This window comes from Grammomys surdaster, unplaced genomic scaffold (genome assembly GCF_004785775.1).
Source record: "Grammomys surdaster isolate TR1022 unplaced genomic scaffold, NIH_TR_1.0 64, whole genome shotgun sequence".
Lineage (NCBI taxonomy): Eukaryota > Metazoa > Chordata > Mammalia > Rodentia > Muridae > Grammomys > Grammomys surdaster.
In genome coordinates, this window is record NW_021604566.1 from 12,993,759 (window position 1) to 13,011,374 (window position 17,616).

General features: G+C 42.4%; 1 protein-coding gene and 1 pseudogene across 1 annotated transcript in view; both read left to right on the forward strand.

Moving 5' to 3' along the window:
- Positions 1–17,616, forward strand: part of Ncoa2 (nuclear receptor coactivator 2) — a 231,436-nt gene that overhangs the window by 30,777 nt on the left and 183,043 nt on the right. The window lies entirely within an intron of this gene.
- On the forward strand, positions 7,249–7,362 carry LOC114623882 (annotated as a pseudogene).

A 17,616-nucleotide genomic window follows, 5' to 3' on the forward strand; every position in this document is an offset into this window, starting at 1 on the left:
GACCACTGCTCTAGGGCTCTTCTCTGCGGAGTGGTTGGCACTACCTCAGCCTAATCACCTGATGATGGTAAAGGTGTTTTGTTCTCTGCTCTTGTCCTCAAGAGCCAACCAGGGTACAGGATACAGTGGATTAGTTACGTATGCTGCCCTAACACAAACTGAGCTCCAGTAAATCACACTTTACTGGTCCAGTCTCATAGGAGTTATTTTGGTACCATGTTTCTAATACTCCCTTTTGTTCATTTGTCTGCTGTTGATTTTGAAATAGGGTCTGCACTGTACTCTAGACATATCTACAGCTTGCTATCCTCCTGTTTCAGCCTCTGGACTGCTGGCATTTCAGTTCCATATCACCTCACCTGGCCTGGAAGGAGATTTTTAGAGAGCTGTCAAAGATGAACAAACTTTAAAGAAATCTAGACTTAGAAAACCAGATTAATCAGGGCTGATATATTCATTTTATGTTAGTGTATGTTCAATTTTATACACTCAATTACACATTCAATTTTATCAAAGAACCGGTATACTAAGGATTTCTTAAATGAGTATTTTCTAACTATGTTTAAACTGTTTGAGTTACAATTGAATCTACATATAATCTTTCAGTGTGTCAAATGAGCTGTGAGTCTCCAGGAAATCTCCCCAGTTGTTAGCGATAGGAATGTTACAACATGTTCAAACTGTTGCTTAAGCTTATTGTTTTAGTAATACTGCCACATATGAAGGGATAGAAAGGAAGTGGTAAATGTATACTGAGGGATAGTTAATGTGACAGGACCCGGAAGGGTAAGTAAAGTCCTTGTCCCTGGAGGACTGTCATGATAGAGTTTGGAAGACATCTAGTGAGTCACTGTTTTATGTAGTTCAGTGGCCATTATAGCAATGATACTGATTTTGTTTTATATGGTAGATTTACAGGACACATGAAAAATAGAATTTGCAGGCTAGGGATGTAGCTCAGTTGGTAGAGTGCTTGATTGTGGAGAGGCATGTTCGATCCCCAGCACGTCATAAACTGGGTATAGTGGTACATGCCTATAATCCTAGCACTCAGAAGTGGGGAGGAAGGTGGACCCAAGATTATCCTGTGCTATTATTAATAGCAAGTTCAAGGCCAGCTTGGGTTATATGAGACTATGAGACCCTATCAGAAAAAAAAAAATTGGGGAAAAAAAAAGAAAGAAAACGAAAGCAGATCTTGCCTCAGGGAGTGACAGACAGGATTGCTGTTTGGGAAGGGTCGATGACTAGAAAGGGACTTAGTAAAATGCACTCTGGCGTTTTCCTTATGAGCGCTTCAGGCCAGTGACTACTTTCCTAATTACCATATCAGTAGAATTTATTATGTGATACTTGAACTCAGTGAAAGGTTATAGTAAGCTATTAGAACCTTACTCACACTAGACTTTGGCAACATTGTAAGAAAAATGGAATTGATGACTATCAGGGATATTGAAATGGATTGCTTTAGCTTCAGTCGCAAATTCTTAAAAGAAAGAAATCAGTGAAGTCATTATTTTGTGTGTGTGTGTGTGTGTGTGTGTGTAGGCATTGCAAGCATGTTCGTGCCGCTATTTGTGGTGTTGCAATGCATCATGCTCATTGAGATCAGAGGATAGTCTGAGACAGTCAGGGATGGCACTCAGTCCCAAGGCTTGGTAGCCACTACCTTTAACCCTTTACCTGCTGAGCAGTCTAGCAGGCCCAGTTCTTCCTTGTTGTAAAAATATAGGTAATAGCTGTGTTTCTCTCCCATCCATTCACTTCTTTTGGTTTCCTGTTTACCTTCACTTCCCATAGAGATGAAGTTTTGTAAAACTTTCTCCTGCTTGCCTAGCAGGTTATCTGTGTCCTCTGAGTTGCCTGTTGGGGAATGTCTTGGCCTAGAGAATTCCACAGCTATCCCTCAAGTCAGCATAGCTCCACACCAGACTTGCGCTTGCTGAGGGCGTGCTGTGTAGAGTGATGTCCTGTCTAAGCCTTGCTCCTGTCTTACCTCTGAGAAGAATGACCCCATGGAGCGTCTGTCAGCCTCACATCTTACATTGTTGCTGTTAACCCTCTTTACCTGCTGTTTGGTGTAAAGGCTGTCAGGCTCTGTATTGTCCTCAGCACTGTGAAACCCTGGACAATTGTCATACTTCCTAGTCCTCATCTGGAAATAGAGCAAGAACAGAGGCTTATCGGTCTTCACTTGTGATTCTGTAGTCTGTAGTGATGTCCAGAGTTTCTCTTCTTAATGCAGTCATACTGTGGGCAATGTGGAAGAGCACTGAACTCACACAGACCTGAAGAGCTGGAGTTGGCACTGTAGTATCCTCAGACCCGAGACCATGCTTGTGTGCATGTGCATTTGACCCACCTGAAGACCCTCATGTCTCTTCCTGAAGGCCCGGCTTACACAGGCTCACTTTTATCTCAGCAAGCTTTCCCTGTAATAGTTTTTTTTTTTTAACTTACTTTTAGAAAGTAGGTCTTAAAACATCTTTAGCATTTAGATTTATAATTATTATACTGAGAATTTTCTAACATTTTGAATGGTACCATTTACTACATGGAAAATGATAATCAGGCATTTAACTTGAAGCTGTTTGTGGCAGGGGCTAGTTCTCCCTAAAAGCTGGAACACTGATTATCATCCTATACACACTGGCAGCAGCAGTGTTTATGTATGCTATGGGGTAACTATTACTCTGTTGGTAGTCTTTCACTGTGTGTCGAAATGTAGTCCACCTCCTGAGGACAAAAGAGAGGAAACAGTAGCAATTAATGCTTTATTCCCACAGTGCTTCAGAAATCGGAATGCAAGTTCTCATGTTAGTCTTACAAATGCTGTTATTTTGAATTTGTTTAATTTCAAAACAGTGTTCAGTGTCTCCTAATGAGACACAGCCCCTGAAACAAGGTCACTGTGACAGGGGAGGGAGCCTAGGCTGTCAGTCACTTGTGGATTTTTAAAAACCCTGTATGCAAGCATGGGTGGAGCGTCTGAAGGCCAGATGTTTGATGTGATGTGGACAGCTGCTCCCACTCTGCCTTGGGAGGCTCCTTCGTGGTCACTGCACATAGATTTGGGGTATAGCCACTCCTGGCAATCTTTGGGAGTCCTGCCTTCACAGTGTTTCTAGGGGTAAGAGGCCTCTTCTGTGAGATAGAGTCTGTTTTGACTAGCCTCTGCAAAATTGGAGTCTCAATTGGGGTTACTTGGGATTTCCTGGGAATGCTGTCTTTGCCTAAAGATCTGAATTCCAGGATTTAGTAAGTACACCAAGCTTCCACATGAAGTACTGGAGCTTGGCGCCCCGCTAGGCAAACATCCCACCTTTAAGCAGCGCTCCACACTTGGTTTTTCTGAGATGGGTTTCTCTGTGCAGCCTTGGCTGTCCTGGAACTCACTATTTAGACCAGGCTGGCCTAGACTCCCAAGTGCTGGGATTGAAGGTGTGCACCCCTACCACCCTTACCACCCCTACCCTGCTTTTTACTTCCCGTGTTTAGTCAGGTCTAAGTTGCTCCTGTATCCCAGGCAGCCTTTGGACTGGAGCCCTGCCTGCCTCAGCCATCCACATCCATGTAGTTTGCAAGACAAGCCCATGACACAGCCTTGGCTCCAAGTTAAAAAAGGCTACATAACTTTGTAGGCTTTTGTATTTTTTTTTAAACAAACACAGGTGTTAGATATATAATACTGAATAGAGTGCTTAAGGAAACTTTTTTAGATTGAAAATTCTTGAAAATTTGTTTAGTACCATAGTGTAGTCTTGGAGAGAGTTACGAAGTATTTTCCTTCTTTATTTTTAAAAACCTCTTTTGGCCACCCCGTACCCTACCTCAGTCCTCCAACTTCTCCACTTGTGGAGACAGTGTCTCTTCCACTGCCTGCCCTGGGAGCGCTGTGGCAAGAGGCGCTCGTAGGGTCTCGGAGCTCTGTCTAAATTCAGCTTGATGAAGCCAGGGAAGGGCAGTATGGGTGACGGTAAACTAAGGCCTCTGCTCCTGGTGGGATGTTGTTTAGGAGTCTCCATACTGGTGGACTAGTTTGCCACTTAGTAGTCACTTTTCCCTGTCTCCCATTGTTCTGTCACTAAATGAAGGTACCTGTGGACCTGGGGTGGCTCAGGGTCTACCCAGTCCTTTTACCTCATGGTTTTGCCGAATACTTTTTTTTTTTTAATCCTTTTTATTGTTTTTTGTTGGCATTCCTCACACCCCTCCCCCCCCCACTTTTCCTTCCATTTTGAAGGAAATCCCCATGTCTTGGCACCTGTGTAGCTTCTGTCCGCGTGCATGTGGAACCCAACACATTTGGAAGACATTTGCTTGGAATTTCATGGTGAACATTCTGGAAATACAGAAAATTCTGTTCTAAAAGAATGCCTGCAGTCTTGTTGAAGATAAAGCTGAGAATAACATGAAGTAGAACCTGGCTTTGAGTTAGAGATTTACAAGAGTGGTTTTTATGTTGAGTCCTAGGTTTGCTGTGCCTGTCTACAATATTGTGTCTGTTCCTACATTTTTATTAGGTTGAAACAAATATAGTTTTTCCAGTTGTTTGGTAAGCAACTATTACATATCTCTACCAAATACTGATGTCTCAAGTGTATGTTAAAATGGAAAGCAAAGCTAGAAAGGCTCAGGGCAGCATGAGGTGTTACTGAGTAAATGCACTGTTCAGCTTCTTGTCATGAAGCCCTTTTAGACTTGCACCAGATGGAAATGGTAAGACCCACACTGTCCGCACGAGCAGACTGAGGCACAACTGTCAGTTTATAGGGCTTGCCTGGCTGAGTCAGAATATTTGGTCAGCCTTCAGCACACTCAGCAGTGCTCATGTTGTAGTGTTACTGGGCCTAGAACAGTAGAGGACTGGGAGACGGTGACCCACGGATGTGGTCCCGAGTCTTACCTCCTCCGTGTGTGGCCCCACGACTGTTTAGAAGTGTGCAGTTTTGCCCTCAGATACAGCCCTTCTCTCTTTAGCACTAACAGTGAAACTCGAAATGTTTCAGGTGAGCACTCCTTTTCCTGTGCTCTTGGATTAACAGCTAGCACAGTGCTCTCCCTCTGTCCATATTTTTCCTGGTCTTGGAGATCTGGCCCTCGTGCCTTCTGTGCTGGGACTCTGGGTTGTCAGCCATATATCGTCATCTAGTGCTCTCCCTCATTTCCACAGCAGTCCTTGAGGCTCCTCCACTTCGTGCCTGTTCATTGTTGTCCGACCAGCACTGTATGTCGTCTCCGTTGTGGAAGGAACATTTTATACTTGTTTGCTTTCTGAGTCTGGAATGTTGCCTTGTCTGGCCTGTGTGTCATTCATTGTGTAGACTAGGAGGCTTCACACTCACAGATCTGCTGGCCTCTGAAAGAGTGCTGGGATTAGGGATGCGAACCACCATGCCTGGCTCAAAGATGATATTTATAATAAGATAGAGAACATTTTGTCTCTGGAGTACTCTAGATCATAACCAGTATTTTCTTTCTTTTGAGCATTAAATAATGCAATTATATTTTTACTAAATATAATACAATATATAAAAATATATAATGTAGTAAATAATATACACATAATATGTATGTATGTGTATATGTCTATATATGTACATACATCAACTTTGTAAGTGTAAAATTGCAAACTTTGACAAATGTTTATAATAAGCTATTTAGAAATGAGTGTATACAATTAGAAATTTTACTGTATTTTTTAGTCACCCTGCTTTCACCCTTAGACTGGCAACCCTGGCCCAAGTCCTCTCTGCAGTGTGAATGTGCACCTGACTGTGGAGTGTTAGTTAAGTGTTCTTACTGTAGACGGTACTCCAGAGTACAGTCACACCCCAGGAAGTCTCGCTGTCTCTGTCATAAAGCTGCCATGAGCTCTTGCTTGTTGGGGTGTGGCCTTTGAGAGAGCACGTACTTGGTCACCAGTTGGAAAGGCTTACCTGGTGCAGCTTTGTACCTGAGGAGCGCTGTCTGTGCTCACATTTTCTGTTGAAGCATGTGAGCACTCAGCTGGTTCGAGTCTCCACGCCTGCCTCTTGATGCCACTCTGGATTGTCTTGTGTTAGCACCGTAACAGAAAAGTATTATATCTCCTAAATGTCTGACATAAATTTTCATTTCATATTGGGTTAACACCTACAAATGGGCTTGTGGCAAATTGTAACTTGTTTACTGTTCTTGTTCAATAAACTACAGAAGTTTGGAAAGAAACTTTTAAACTAAATGCCGGCGCCTTTCCAGAGAAAGGCCGCTAAGTCTGATTGTTGAGCCACAGTTTTGATTGATAGCTTTCCTTGGTCTCCCACTTCCTCATTCTCACTTTCTGCTCACACAGTCACCCTCTGCTTCACAAATCTGTTCTGTTTAGATATCTAATCTGTAAATTGTATCTTTTTGCGTAATATAGTAAATATGTGCCGGAAACTCCGCCCCTTTGTGTCAGTGCTAATGGGCTCTGAGAGAGCCATGCTGTCTCCGTCAGGTACTGAAAGTGGGAGCTTTAAGCTGGCCCACATGCTTGTTAAAATTCGGTATGTTCTGGGTTTTGGTTAAAATACTTGGAATTTTCTAGAAGTTACTATTTCCTTTGGTTCTTCTGAAAGATGTGTTTCTGATTCTCATTAACTCCTACTTGACCGTCACGAGGTCTCTGAATGGACTCACTGCTCCTTTAGATGAAGGAATGCACTTCACAGATATTGGCATTCTGTTTGGAGACTGGACATTTAGAAGTATGTTTATGCATAATTAAACTGTTGGAGATTTTGTAATAATGGTGGGTTTGGTTTTAAAGTCCCTCTAAGATAAATTATAAGAGAAATCTAGAAACAAAATATTTTTGAATATATATATATATATATAGCAAGTCTTCAATTTTTTTCTCAAGGAGTTAAATATAGTACACATAATTTAAAGTAAATTAAGCACCCCTTGCTGCCTACTGGAGATCAAATCTAGGGCCTCGAACTTACTGTTGTTCTTCCACTGAGCTAAATCATTAACCCCAAATTAGGTTTTCTAACAACAGTTTTATTTATATTTTTTTATTTAATAATTTTGATGAAGCTCCAGTTTTCAGTTTTCATGTAAACATTTCCTCTACAGACAGTGTTCAGTGATGGGTAGGTTAGTGTTAGAATCTCTTAAGAACATAAGATCAGGCTCCAGGATCTTACTTAACCAGAGCAGTTTTAGATAACATTTTGAATTACTATTTTTTAACTTGACTCTTAAAAAGGTTTTTCTTTAGTGTTTGCTTTAGCAATACATATACTAAAATTGGAACAATACAGAGGTGATTAGCATGCCTCCCACACAAGGATGACATACAAATTTGTGTCATCAAAAGCATCCCATACTTTTAAAAAATGCTAATCTTTATTATTTAAATGACATGTTTGGCTTGGGTGCACATTGGGATAGTAATCCATAAGTAATATCTTAGTTGGCAGAGATAGTCCAGTTCTCTGTTCACATGGAGAGGGAACTAGCAAACCTGGCTTTACTGGCATATGACTAGTACCACAGCTATCCTCGGTTGTCACTTGACTATATCTGGAACAAACTACAGTCCAGAAATATGGGCACACCTGTGATTGAGATCTTGAGACAGGAAGACAACATGAATCTTGAGCCTGTAAGACATAGGCTTTTGATCCAGATCTTGAGGTGGGTTGGCACATGCCTGTAATCCAGATCTTTTGGCACAGCTTTACGCTGGGCCACACTTTCTGTTGGAGGCCTGTGTAAGGAGAATGCAAGAAGAAAGGGTTTGCTCATTCCTTATCTGCTTGCACTCACTGTACCAGCACATCTTTTGGAACCTACTTCTTCCTCGGATTCCACCTTATACACAGGACTACTGAAACACCCAGCCTCACTGGACTGAGCAGTTACTGGATTCTTTGACTTTCCATTCACAGCCACCTGTTGTTGGGTTAGTTGGATTGCAGCCTGTAAGTCATTCCAATAAATTACATACACACACACACACACACACACACACACACACGAAATTTATGTATATATTTCATCCTGTAAGTTCTGTGACTCTAGAGAACCCTGACTAATAGAGCTAGGGATGGGCTGGCTGGGATGATGAGGGAGGGCATCAAGGCTTCTAGTGGCCTCTTAACGATATGTAATGAGCTACCCTTAAATGCAAGGGTTCTGGTTTTGCTACTAATTAAATTCACAGTGAATGGTAGGGCGGCTTGCAATTTATGTGTTTTGTCTTGGGACTTTAGTAACTTGCAAGATGAGATAAAGGCATGAACAGTGAATGTTCAGTAAGTTGTACCAGAAAAGTATGCTAACTGCTTGGATTATATGCAGCTTGTCTGCAGACTCATGGCTGTGCAGCACACTTCAATCTCATTGATCCTCTCTCTGTTCATGACAGTTCTAACTCAGGTGTTGTGGTTTCCTCCTCGGTGGTGCTAAGCTGACTTTGGAGGCATCAAAAGTGTACTAAGGTTTGCTCGATTCTGGATGGGTCAGTTGCTTAGCGTGGACTGCTGCTCCTGTGTTTAATGTGCAGTAGGTTTTCCCTACAATCCCGCCTCAAGGTGGAACATTTGCTTGTCCTAGACACTCAACCGAGTCTGTGATCATTTGTTATCTTCTCAGGACTGTCTTTTGATAAATAATCACTTTTAATTTAAGTTTGTTGTAAGTTTAATTTAAGTTTGTTGCTTTTAGAGCCATGTTTGAGCTTGCAGAGGTGTTTAGCTGTGTGATTGGGGAGTTCCTGTATTAGGTAGGAGCTAGGTAGGGGCTCACCTCTCCTCTCCGTGTGACTGTTCAGGCAGGGTTGAAAGTCATTTGGCCACAGGCATCCAGTCTTGCTTTTGCTCTGTGTCCACTACAATTGTTTTGATTGAGCTGCCCTGGTGCAGTTTTAAGACTGAGTACTGAAGGTCTTTCAACATTGCTTCCTTATGCTTCCTTATGCTACTGCTTGATTATTTTGGATTCTGGCATCTCTGAATTTGAGGAATCTGTCTCTATTTCTATAAAAAAAGACCATTGTAATTTGACAGGAACTATGCTGGCTCTGTAGTGGACTTTGGGTATTTGTCCTGGTGTTTCCCCATGTTCCGTCTCTGGTTTCTGTCAGTAGCGGGTGTGGTTTTCAGTGCTGCATAGTCCTCACGTCCTTGACTGTTAGTCCTGAGTATTGTAGTCTTTTGGATTGTTCATTGCTGTCATAGTGAACAACTGAATTGATAGCAGAAATAGAAGACAAGTATGTTTCAAGCAAAGGGGACACACTGAGCAAGACTTTCTACCTTCAGTAGAACAGGTAGATCACAGCACACTCATAAAGTACAGAAAGAACTGCTTTAGGAGAGTGAGTGCACATAACCCCAAGGGAGGTAGATTGATGCCGAGACTGCCAGACATGGCTGGGAGAAGGTGGCTCCAATGAGTCGGTTCTCAGTGCAGTGATGGGTTGTGGATCCTAACACCTCAGTAAGGATCTACGGAGGGAAAGGCCCTCCTGTACCCTTTTCCAGGAGAAGCAGGCAACTGATATCGAACCTTTGCCTTCTGTTCTTAAGTGTTTCTGCTGGTTTTAAAACGTTAAGCAGCCAAAATCAATGAGCACCTTACTTTTGGGGAAGAAAGATATTTACTTACAACAATTAAACACATCTTTCATATTGAAATATGTAATGCTTGATATTTTCTAGATGTTATCCTTTATTTGCTCCTATTTTAAATCTGAACAGTGGTCTCTATGCAGTTTTTAGTTTGCAAGTGGTATTTTCTTGGGAGGTCTTGTGGTCTCTGGTGCTGGGCTGCTATAACATCATTGGTGGACGACTGCATTCCTGCTTCAGGAGCGCTTGGAAGTAAAGCTCCTTGTACAAGGGAAACAGGGCTTTCGAGTCTCTCCCATCGTCTTTGTAAACATGATGTCTGGTAGATGGTCTGACCATGTGAACATGAGTCCTTCCTCAGATGCAGTATGGCAGTGTTTCTGTTATTGTTGAATATGTCCTTGGACATTGCTGTCAGTGGCAGGTTTTCTGTTGGACTTTGGGCATGGTTTGGGGACATTTTTTAGCTGAGGGCTTCAGACAGTGTTTTGGAGTTAGAGTATGACAGGAAACGATTCCGTCCCTAGTCAAATAAGGATTCTGTGGGCATAGTTTTTGTTTCTTTCTCCTGTTATTTTACTCATTGCTTGGTCTCTAGGAGCCAGAATAGTGTTTGGTGTGGTAGAGCCACAGTAAATAAATAGGGGCTGAACGTGTGTCTTCAGAAGTGCCCTTGAAAACTCCGTGTTGGTTTATGTTTAAAGTCATCTCCCCTTTAGAGGAGGGCTTATGTGGTTTTACTAGTGAGGTGCAACACATGCCTTGCTTAATCTTCTTAATATTGATCATGGCTGATTTGACCATGTGCCATACATACAGCTGACATAGTAATAGAGATAAGTACATCAGATAGCTCAATCAGCATTCATTTCTCAATATATAATAGCTTAATTTTGTTGAATTTGCATTTACAATATTATAGACAGTGTGCTAATCGCCACAGTGTCAGTATGGATTAGACAGCTGACAATGCTAGAGTTTGAGGACCAACATCTGTGCCAAACACCTTTACTTACAGCAGGCTTTGATTGCCTTGATTTGTCCCATAAATAAATTCATTATATTGGAACTGCTCAAATTTCTGATAATAATCACCCCCTTTTTCCAGTATCTGCCACCTACGATATACACCTTCTACTCTGAAGCAAACTGCTGTTACTTTCTTTTAAAGATGTACATTTATTTATGTAATCTTGTGTGTGCTTACATGGGTGCAGACACGACACTGTACATGTGTGGTGGTCAGAGGACAACTTACAGGAGTCAGTCCCCTCATGATGTCCTTCTGGCATCATGGTCTCATGGATAAAACACAGGTCACCAGGAACAGTCAGATTGAACTGGAGACATCTCAGCAGAAGTTCTGTTATTTTTAGACATTGCTGTTCTCCAAACATTCTTTATAGGAAATTTTAGTAGATCAAGCTTGTTGTCATTATCCTTAGCATTGAACTCTTCATGAGTACCCAAGAGATGCAAATATTTCCCTGACATTGCCTAGATTTGTACTTAAATAGGAACACACTGTTAAATTTCCTTCCTTTCTGTCTTTTGTACTTATGGTCTGTGTAACTCAGGCTGGCCTCAAGCTTGCTTTGTAGGTGATGACCCTGAAGTTCTGCTCCCTTCTCTGCCTGTCTTAATGCTGTTTCCTGTGGTACTTGGGTTGTGCACAGAGCTCTTGTCTCGACTGCTAAGCTACAGCCCTGCATCTTGTTTTTTTTCTTTTTAATGATGTGGTTTACTGAGGCAAGGGGGAGGAGGGGCAGAGGGGCAGAGGGAGAGGGAGGGAGTTGTGTGGTTGTGTGTTTGTCCTTATGTGTGTGTGTGTGTGTGTCTGTCTGTCTGTCTGTCTGTCTTGGAAAGGCTGCTTTCTGAGGGACTCCTGCTCCTCTGATCACTCTAAAAAGAAGGATGCATAACTCAGGTCACTTTGTAGTTTAGGTCATTATGAAAATCCAATCTAAGAAAAGTGTGTATTTTCCTATTTTTTGTACTTTGGAATTGGTTTGATATTATAGCAGAAACCTCTGTTCTAGCCTTAGGAGAAGGAAGAGTGATCCAAGTAAAGTAACTTCTTTTGGGGGTTAGAGAGGAGGAGAATGGTTTTCATTTGGTCTTACAGCAAGTGTCACGGAATCCAGAGCCAGGGTTTTGCAGGCAGTGTGTGAAATGAAGATTAAAAAGAAAACTAATGTTCATTCAGGTAGTTGTGCTCACATACCTACACTCAGCCAGTCTGTTTATAAGCATGCCTGAAGGTCATTGGAGTGATTAGACCCCCAGATGTGGTTAGGCCATGACACGCAGGGTCACATACTGTTCCTTATGTTGTAGAGCTCACACCACAGTGACCTTGGCGTTGGGGTAAGGAAGAGGTTGGTGCTGGCTGCTGCTGGCATGGCTCCTCAGCTGTGGGCAGCAGAAAGCGTAGTCTAGCAGGCTCTTATTCAGATTCTCCCATAGGAGACGTGCATTTTGGCTATGTTGAGATTGAACAAAGAGCCTCGGGTATACTAGGCAAGCCTTCTCCCACTGACCCACTGACCTGCATTTCCTGTCCTGTAGATGGTTAAGCTCTTTGTTTAAATTTTAAGGTCTCTTCCACCAATTCTGCCAAAACAGGTTTTCCATTTTATACACCAACTTGCTTTTTTAAAACTTCCTGTTAATATTAAAGGTTTTTTTTCTTCAAACATCAAGGTGGTTGGCTCACCTAACTTGGTGATAAATTCTCTGATTTCAACCATAAGTCAGATTGCTGCAGTTGTCTGAATAGTTTGCCTTAATAATTTGGGTCCAACAACTTAATGTGTTCTAATGGGAAGAAGTAGCTCTTAAAGGTAAACACATCATTAAAATAGGAGGGTGTTTTCAGTCTAGGGTGGTTTGGATGATCTGTAATATTGACATTATGTGCAGAAGGAAACCTGCCTCTGCCAAACCTGCTGTGAATGCTTCATCTACAGAGCATAGCCAAGTTTAATTAGCAACAGTCCAGGTTCATCTGGCTAGCCTGTTTGACCAGGGAAAATGAGCTGTAGGTAGCTTATCATTTTACAAAAATGTAGAAGAGAACAGGAAATATGAGAGTGTATTTCATAGAGCAATAATAATTACTCTTTGGAGGAAGCTTGGTTTTCAGTTATTATGTGCATTGGTCCATGATTAAGATGTATTACTTTCTGAACCATTCCCATCTTTACTGTGGACACCTCATTCACTTCACAGTGTATTCACAGTAATAGGCAGTAAATAAGTGTTTAAGTATACAGAAAATTAGTAGAGTTACACGGGGGAAGCCCAGGCAGTTTTGGATGACTGGGATACTATTGGAGAATTAAAAGAATTGACATGTCATAATTGGTTTTGTTACATACCTGCAAGCTTTGTGGGCATAGGAAAGGTGCTTTATGTAGTTTACATCAGTGTGCATGGTGAGAGAGCCTTCTTTAGAGCTACAATACTGGTTTCATTCTCAAGTCATGACCCACAGAAACCTGCGGAACATTGGGGATTTTCTTTTCAACAAGAAAAAGAAAGCAATAGGACTAACCTCACGGTGAAGAGAGATCATACTGCTAGCACCTGAAGTACTTTGGAATAGAGTAGATGTTTAAACATATCTATTAAGTAAGTTAAAAGGCAGTTAAATCATAGCAGACTAGTAGTGATTACTTTAAAGCATTACTTTAAGTATTCTGTTAAAAACTAAATTATAAGGCTAATTGGATCACATGCATGGAGAGATTCCTTGTGACACTTAAAATGAGCTGTAATTAGAGAAGAATGCATTGCTCTTGTCTTTCAGAGATGTTTGTGTGCGTTGGCAAACTGAGGGGGGGGGCAGAGGCAGCCTCTCACTGGCTTAGAGCTGGCTGGCAAGAGTCCTGTTCCCCCACCCCCCCTTCTGTGATGGTGACAGAGGCATTTGAATTTAAGTGAGGTTTTAGACTTGAACTCTGGTCTGTGCTTACCCTGAAGTCAGGTGTCTCACTCAGTGAGCCATCTCTCTAGCCTACAAATCACTGTTTTTTTGATAAAAGCTAAACATTGATCAAATAAATTATAATATGCAAGATACAAACTAGAGAATAAATGGACCAAAATCAAATCACTGAGTCACTTGCTAAGACTTGAAAGAACTCCAAATAATTCCTCTGAAGAAATACACCCAGATGAAGAAGATTTATGAAAAATAAGAGTATGCTCACATGAGATCTACCTTTTGCCTAACTTTTCTTCTTTGCTTACTAGCAGGAAAAAATGTTGAATATTCTGCCTTAATTAGCAGAGCTGGTGGCTGTGAGAGTGACGGCTCCCAGTTTACTTTGTTGTTAGTTTTCAGAGGATCCATTGAAAATCATATGCTGGGTAGTCCTGCTACATTTTAAGGAATTTTGAACGAAATGATGGACTTTGGTTTTATGAAAGAGAACCAACCCTTTCTGAGAACACACTAGCTGCTCAGTCTATGAGGCTGCTAGACTCAGCAATCCCAGCCTGGTGCTGCAGGCATGGAGGAGCCCTGGAGAGCTGCTGGTCTTCAGCTTCTGTTGGAATGCCATGGTGGCAGAAGAGGAGAGAACTGAAACAGCAACCAGGTAGAGGCTCACCCCAGGGAGGAGTGAAGGCAGCTGGGAAAGCAATAGCTTTTCCTTGGGACCTTCTCATGCTGATCCATGCTGTATGCTTCCTTTCCTTCTTCAGTTAAGCAAACAATACCCTTGCCCACCTAAATTCAGTCATGTTGACAGCTGAGGTTAGCTGTCGTAGCTACTGTAGAGCAGATTTCCCATAGATACTCTGCTTAAGTCATTAATATGCTAGGCATTCTGTGGAGGTATGGAAACATTTGATCTTGCCATCACTCAAAATAAGGCTTTAAAATATTCATCTGAGATAGATGCTATATGTTATGTTAAATAAAAGTACCTGGACATGCATACATGCTAACATGCATATTCCTTAGGGCTGAATATTAAGGATGATGTAATCGGTGTGACTGGGAGTGAGACTGAGGGAAGAGTTATTTTTTATAAAAGTTAGGTTCATGCATTGTAGTGTGAACTTGTGAAAACCATCCTGCTACGTGTTGTTCACTGTGGCCCATCCAGAACACAGCATCAAAGAGACAGTGATGATGCTTTCATTTGTAAGGTGACATGAAGGGATTCCTAGGTGTCAGAACTTAGTGTCTGATGGAGTGCTGGCTTGGAACACGTAGTCACTTCTTGATCTATAGGTATGGTTATTTCCAGTGGATCCACCAGAGTTTTGAGACCACCCTTTTCTTCTGTCAGTCCCTTTATGAACCTTTGCTAATCACTCATTTGAATTGCTAATCACTTTCCTTTGATTTGCAGCTATCGATGTACTTTGTTAATTTGTCAGGTCAATTTGTTTTTATGGTTATTACATGTTTTCAATTTATTATTGAGTCAATTTCAATAACATGTACTTTTCCACAATATTTTCTGTTACACATCATTTTTAACTATCAGCTCCAAGTTCTCTGTTGTTACTCTCTCTTCAGTACCCCTGACTTGTGTCCTCTCTGATTGTTCACAGAGGCCTCACTCCCAGCACTCCCTCAGCTAGGCCAGAGCTTTGTCATTGTGCTACAGCCCAATGATTTCCTTGACGTGATGTGTCTAACCTTGTTGCTGCTTTACTGTTATTACTGTGATCTAACCTAGAACCTTGTGCATACTAGGACAAGTGCTCTCCCATTGAGCTAAACACATTGGCATCGTATGCTTAATGTTGTGCTTCCAGCATAATGCTCATAGCCACCAGGTCCCTGATGAGCTCTGTTAGACTGAGCTGAGCTTGACCTTGGTGCCCAGAGTGTCTGGCCAGTCCCCCGATGGCTGGGGTGAGCTTTCCGTTTGGCTTCACCTCCTCCCTCAGTCATTTTTAAATGAATTTCTTCTGAACTCTGCCAATGTGCTCCTTTCCAAATGGTCTTATTTATTACTCATCTGATGTCACCGCCTTTGAGTAGCTTCTACAGATTTCAGCCTGACCTTGCTTGAAATTCTTCTTACTTGACACTTCTGGTATCTTGCTTACATTTTCAGTGTCACACAACTGAGTGAAACCAAGTACTTCCTCCACCCAAACCAGTTCTTGCCCAGGTCTCCTAGTTTCTGTGTGTGGCACTCCTGCACACCTATCTGGGAGCAATCATCCTGCTTCGTTGTGCACGTGTCTTTCTGGGCTCACCTGCCCTCCTCATGCAGACCACTTCCCAGGCCGTCCCAGAAGAGGACTGTGGTCCATTGCATGCTTCAGCCACCTGCATGCCCAGACCCTCCCTTAGGATTCAGTACTCTGACTACAATGAAAGCAGAAGGTCCCTCACTTCACCAGATACTGGCCAGGCTGTGGACTTGCTGGCCTTTTCTGAACTCACTGGTACAGTGATCCAGAATAAGCATTTGGGCCCTTTCTGCCCTCCCCAGGTTCAGCTCTTAGGGAACCCCACTGCCCACATCTCCACTGTGGAAAGGAGCGAAGGGCCCTTTCCTTACAGCCTTTGCAAACCACACTCTGTGTGTCTCTGGAGGTCTTGCCATTCTGTGATGTGCAGGTGGTGGGCAGCTTGGAGCTGTTCTCTCCAGCTATCGCTCAGCATCTCAGTGTTGAGGCTCCTACTGGGCGGAGCCTTCCTTACTCATCCTTTTCTTGTTGTCTAAGCAGTTAGTACATACCGGAAATATTGATTGAGAATAATTAGACTGATTGCAGTTGGGTTTAGTTTCCTTTAATGAGGCTCCTAACCAGTTTCTTCCTACGAAGCTTGATTACCCTGCCGTCTCAAAGGGCAGCAAACTTACTCACGCCAGCGACACAGCGGCTTCTGTGCAGCCCTGCTCCTGGGTGGCCAGCATCCATGGGCTATTTTGTTTTTAACAGCATAATGAGGCTTTGGCTTGAAGTGGACATTCATTGAGTATGCTCTAGCAGGCCTAACTTTTATATATTTTTCTCTTTTAAAATAATTCTTTTTTGGTACAGTATCTTAACAACTCATGATACTATTATAATATTTAAGGTAAGAGCTATTGTGTGTGAGTAGATTTGTAAACATCAGAAGCAAATCCCCTTGCCCTGGCTTGTTCCCTCACCTGTAGAACAAGGATTTAAGGAGACAGGTGGCACCTTACTCACAGTCAGGAAAACCTTTCTGGCCAGTTGGCCATGAGTCTGCCATTGCATCTTATGCAGAAATGGTGGCTTTGAAGGGGAAATCATGATTAGCCTGTCAGCAAGCTGAGCCTAGTGGAATCCCAGCCCATTGGGAGAGTTGGGAATAACTGGGAATGGATAGTCAGGAAAACACAGTGAGTGGTAGTCGGACCAAGGTCTCAGGTTTGTTTCTCCTCAGCCCCAGCTCTCTTCTGGGCACCGCAGGATAGGCCTGGCTGGGGAAGCTTCTACTCTCTCTCATGGGCCGTTGGTGATAACACAGTGTCTTAATTTGTGAAAGGAAACAATTGGCCATGTTGGCATTTTTAGAGGAGAAGAGGCAGCCAGCGCACGTACAGATTGATAAGTCATTTCAGGGACAATCTGAAATTCAAGCATTGGCAGACAAACCAATATTGTGCTCCTTACAGACCCAGGTCTGGACCCATCAACAGGGTTGTTGGAAGAAGATGTAATTATCATCCACAGCCACTTTGATACTTACACCCAGTGGCTGTAAACAGTTATTAAGAGCTGTGACACAAGTCAGAATGGCGGAGCCAGGGTGAAGGCCAGAAAAGCAGGCTTCTATGCAGCTTTGAATCCACAGGGAAATGTACTTCTGCTGAAATGTTGTGTGCTTAAATGGGTAGTGCTTACATTTTTGTGTGTAACTGTGTGTGGTGGTGTACATCTTTATTTCCAGTTGAGGCAGGTGAATCTCTGAGTTTGAGGCTAGTCTGGTCTACATAGCAAGTTCCATGACAGCCAGAGCTGCATTGTAGACGCAGTGTCTAAAACAAAACCAAAACCAGAA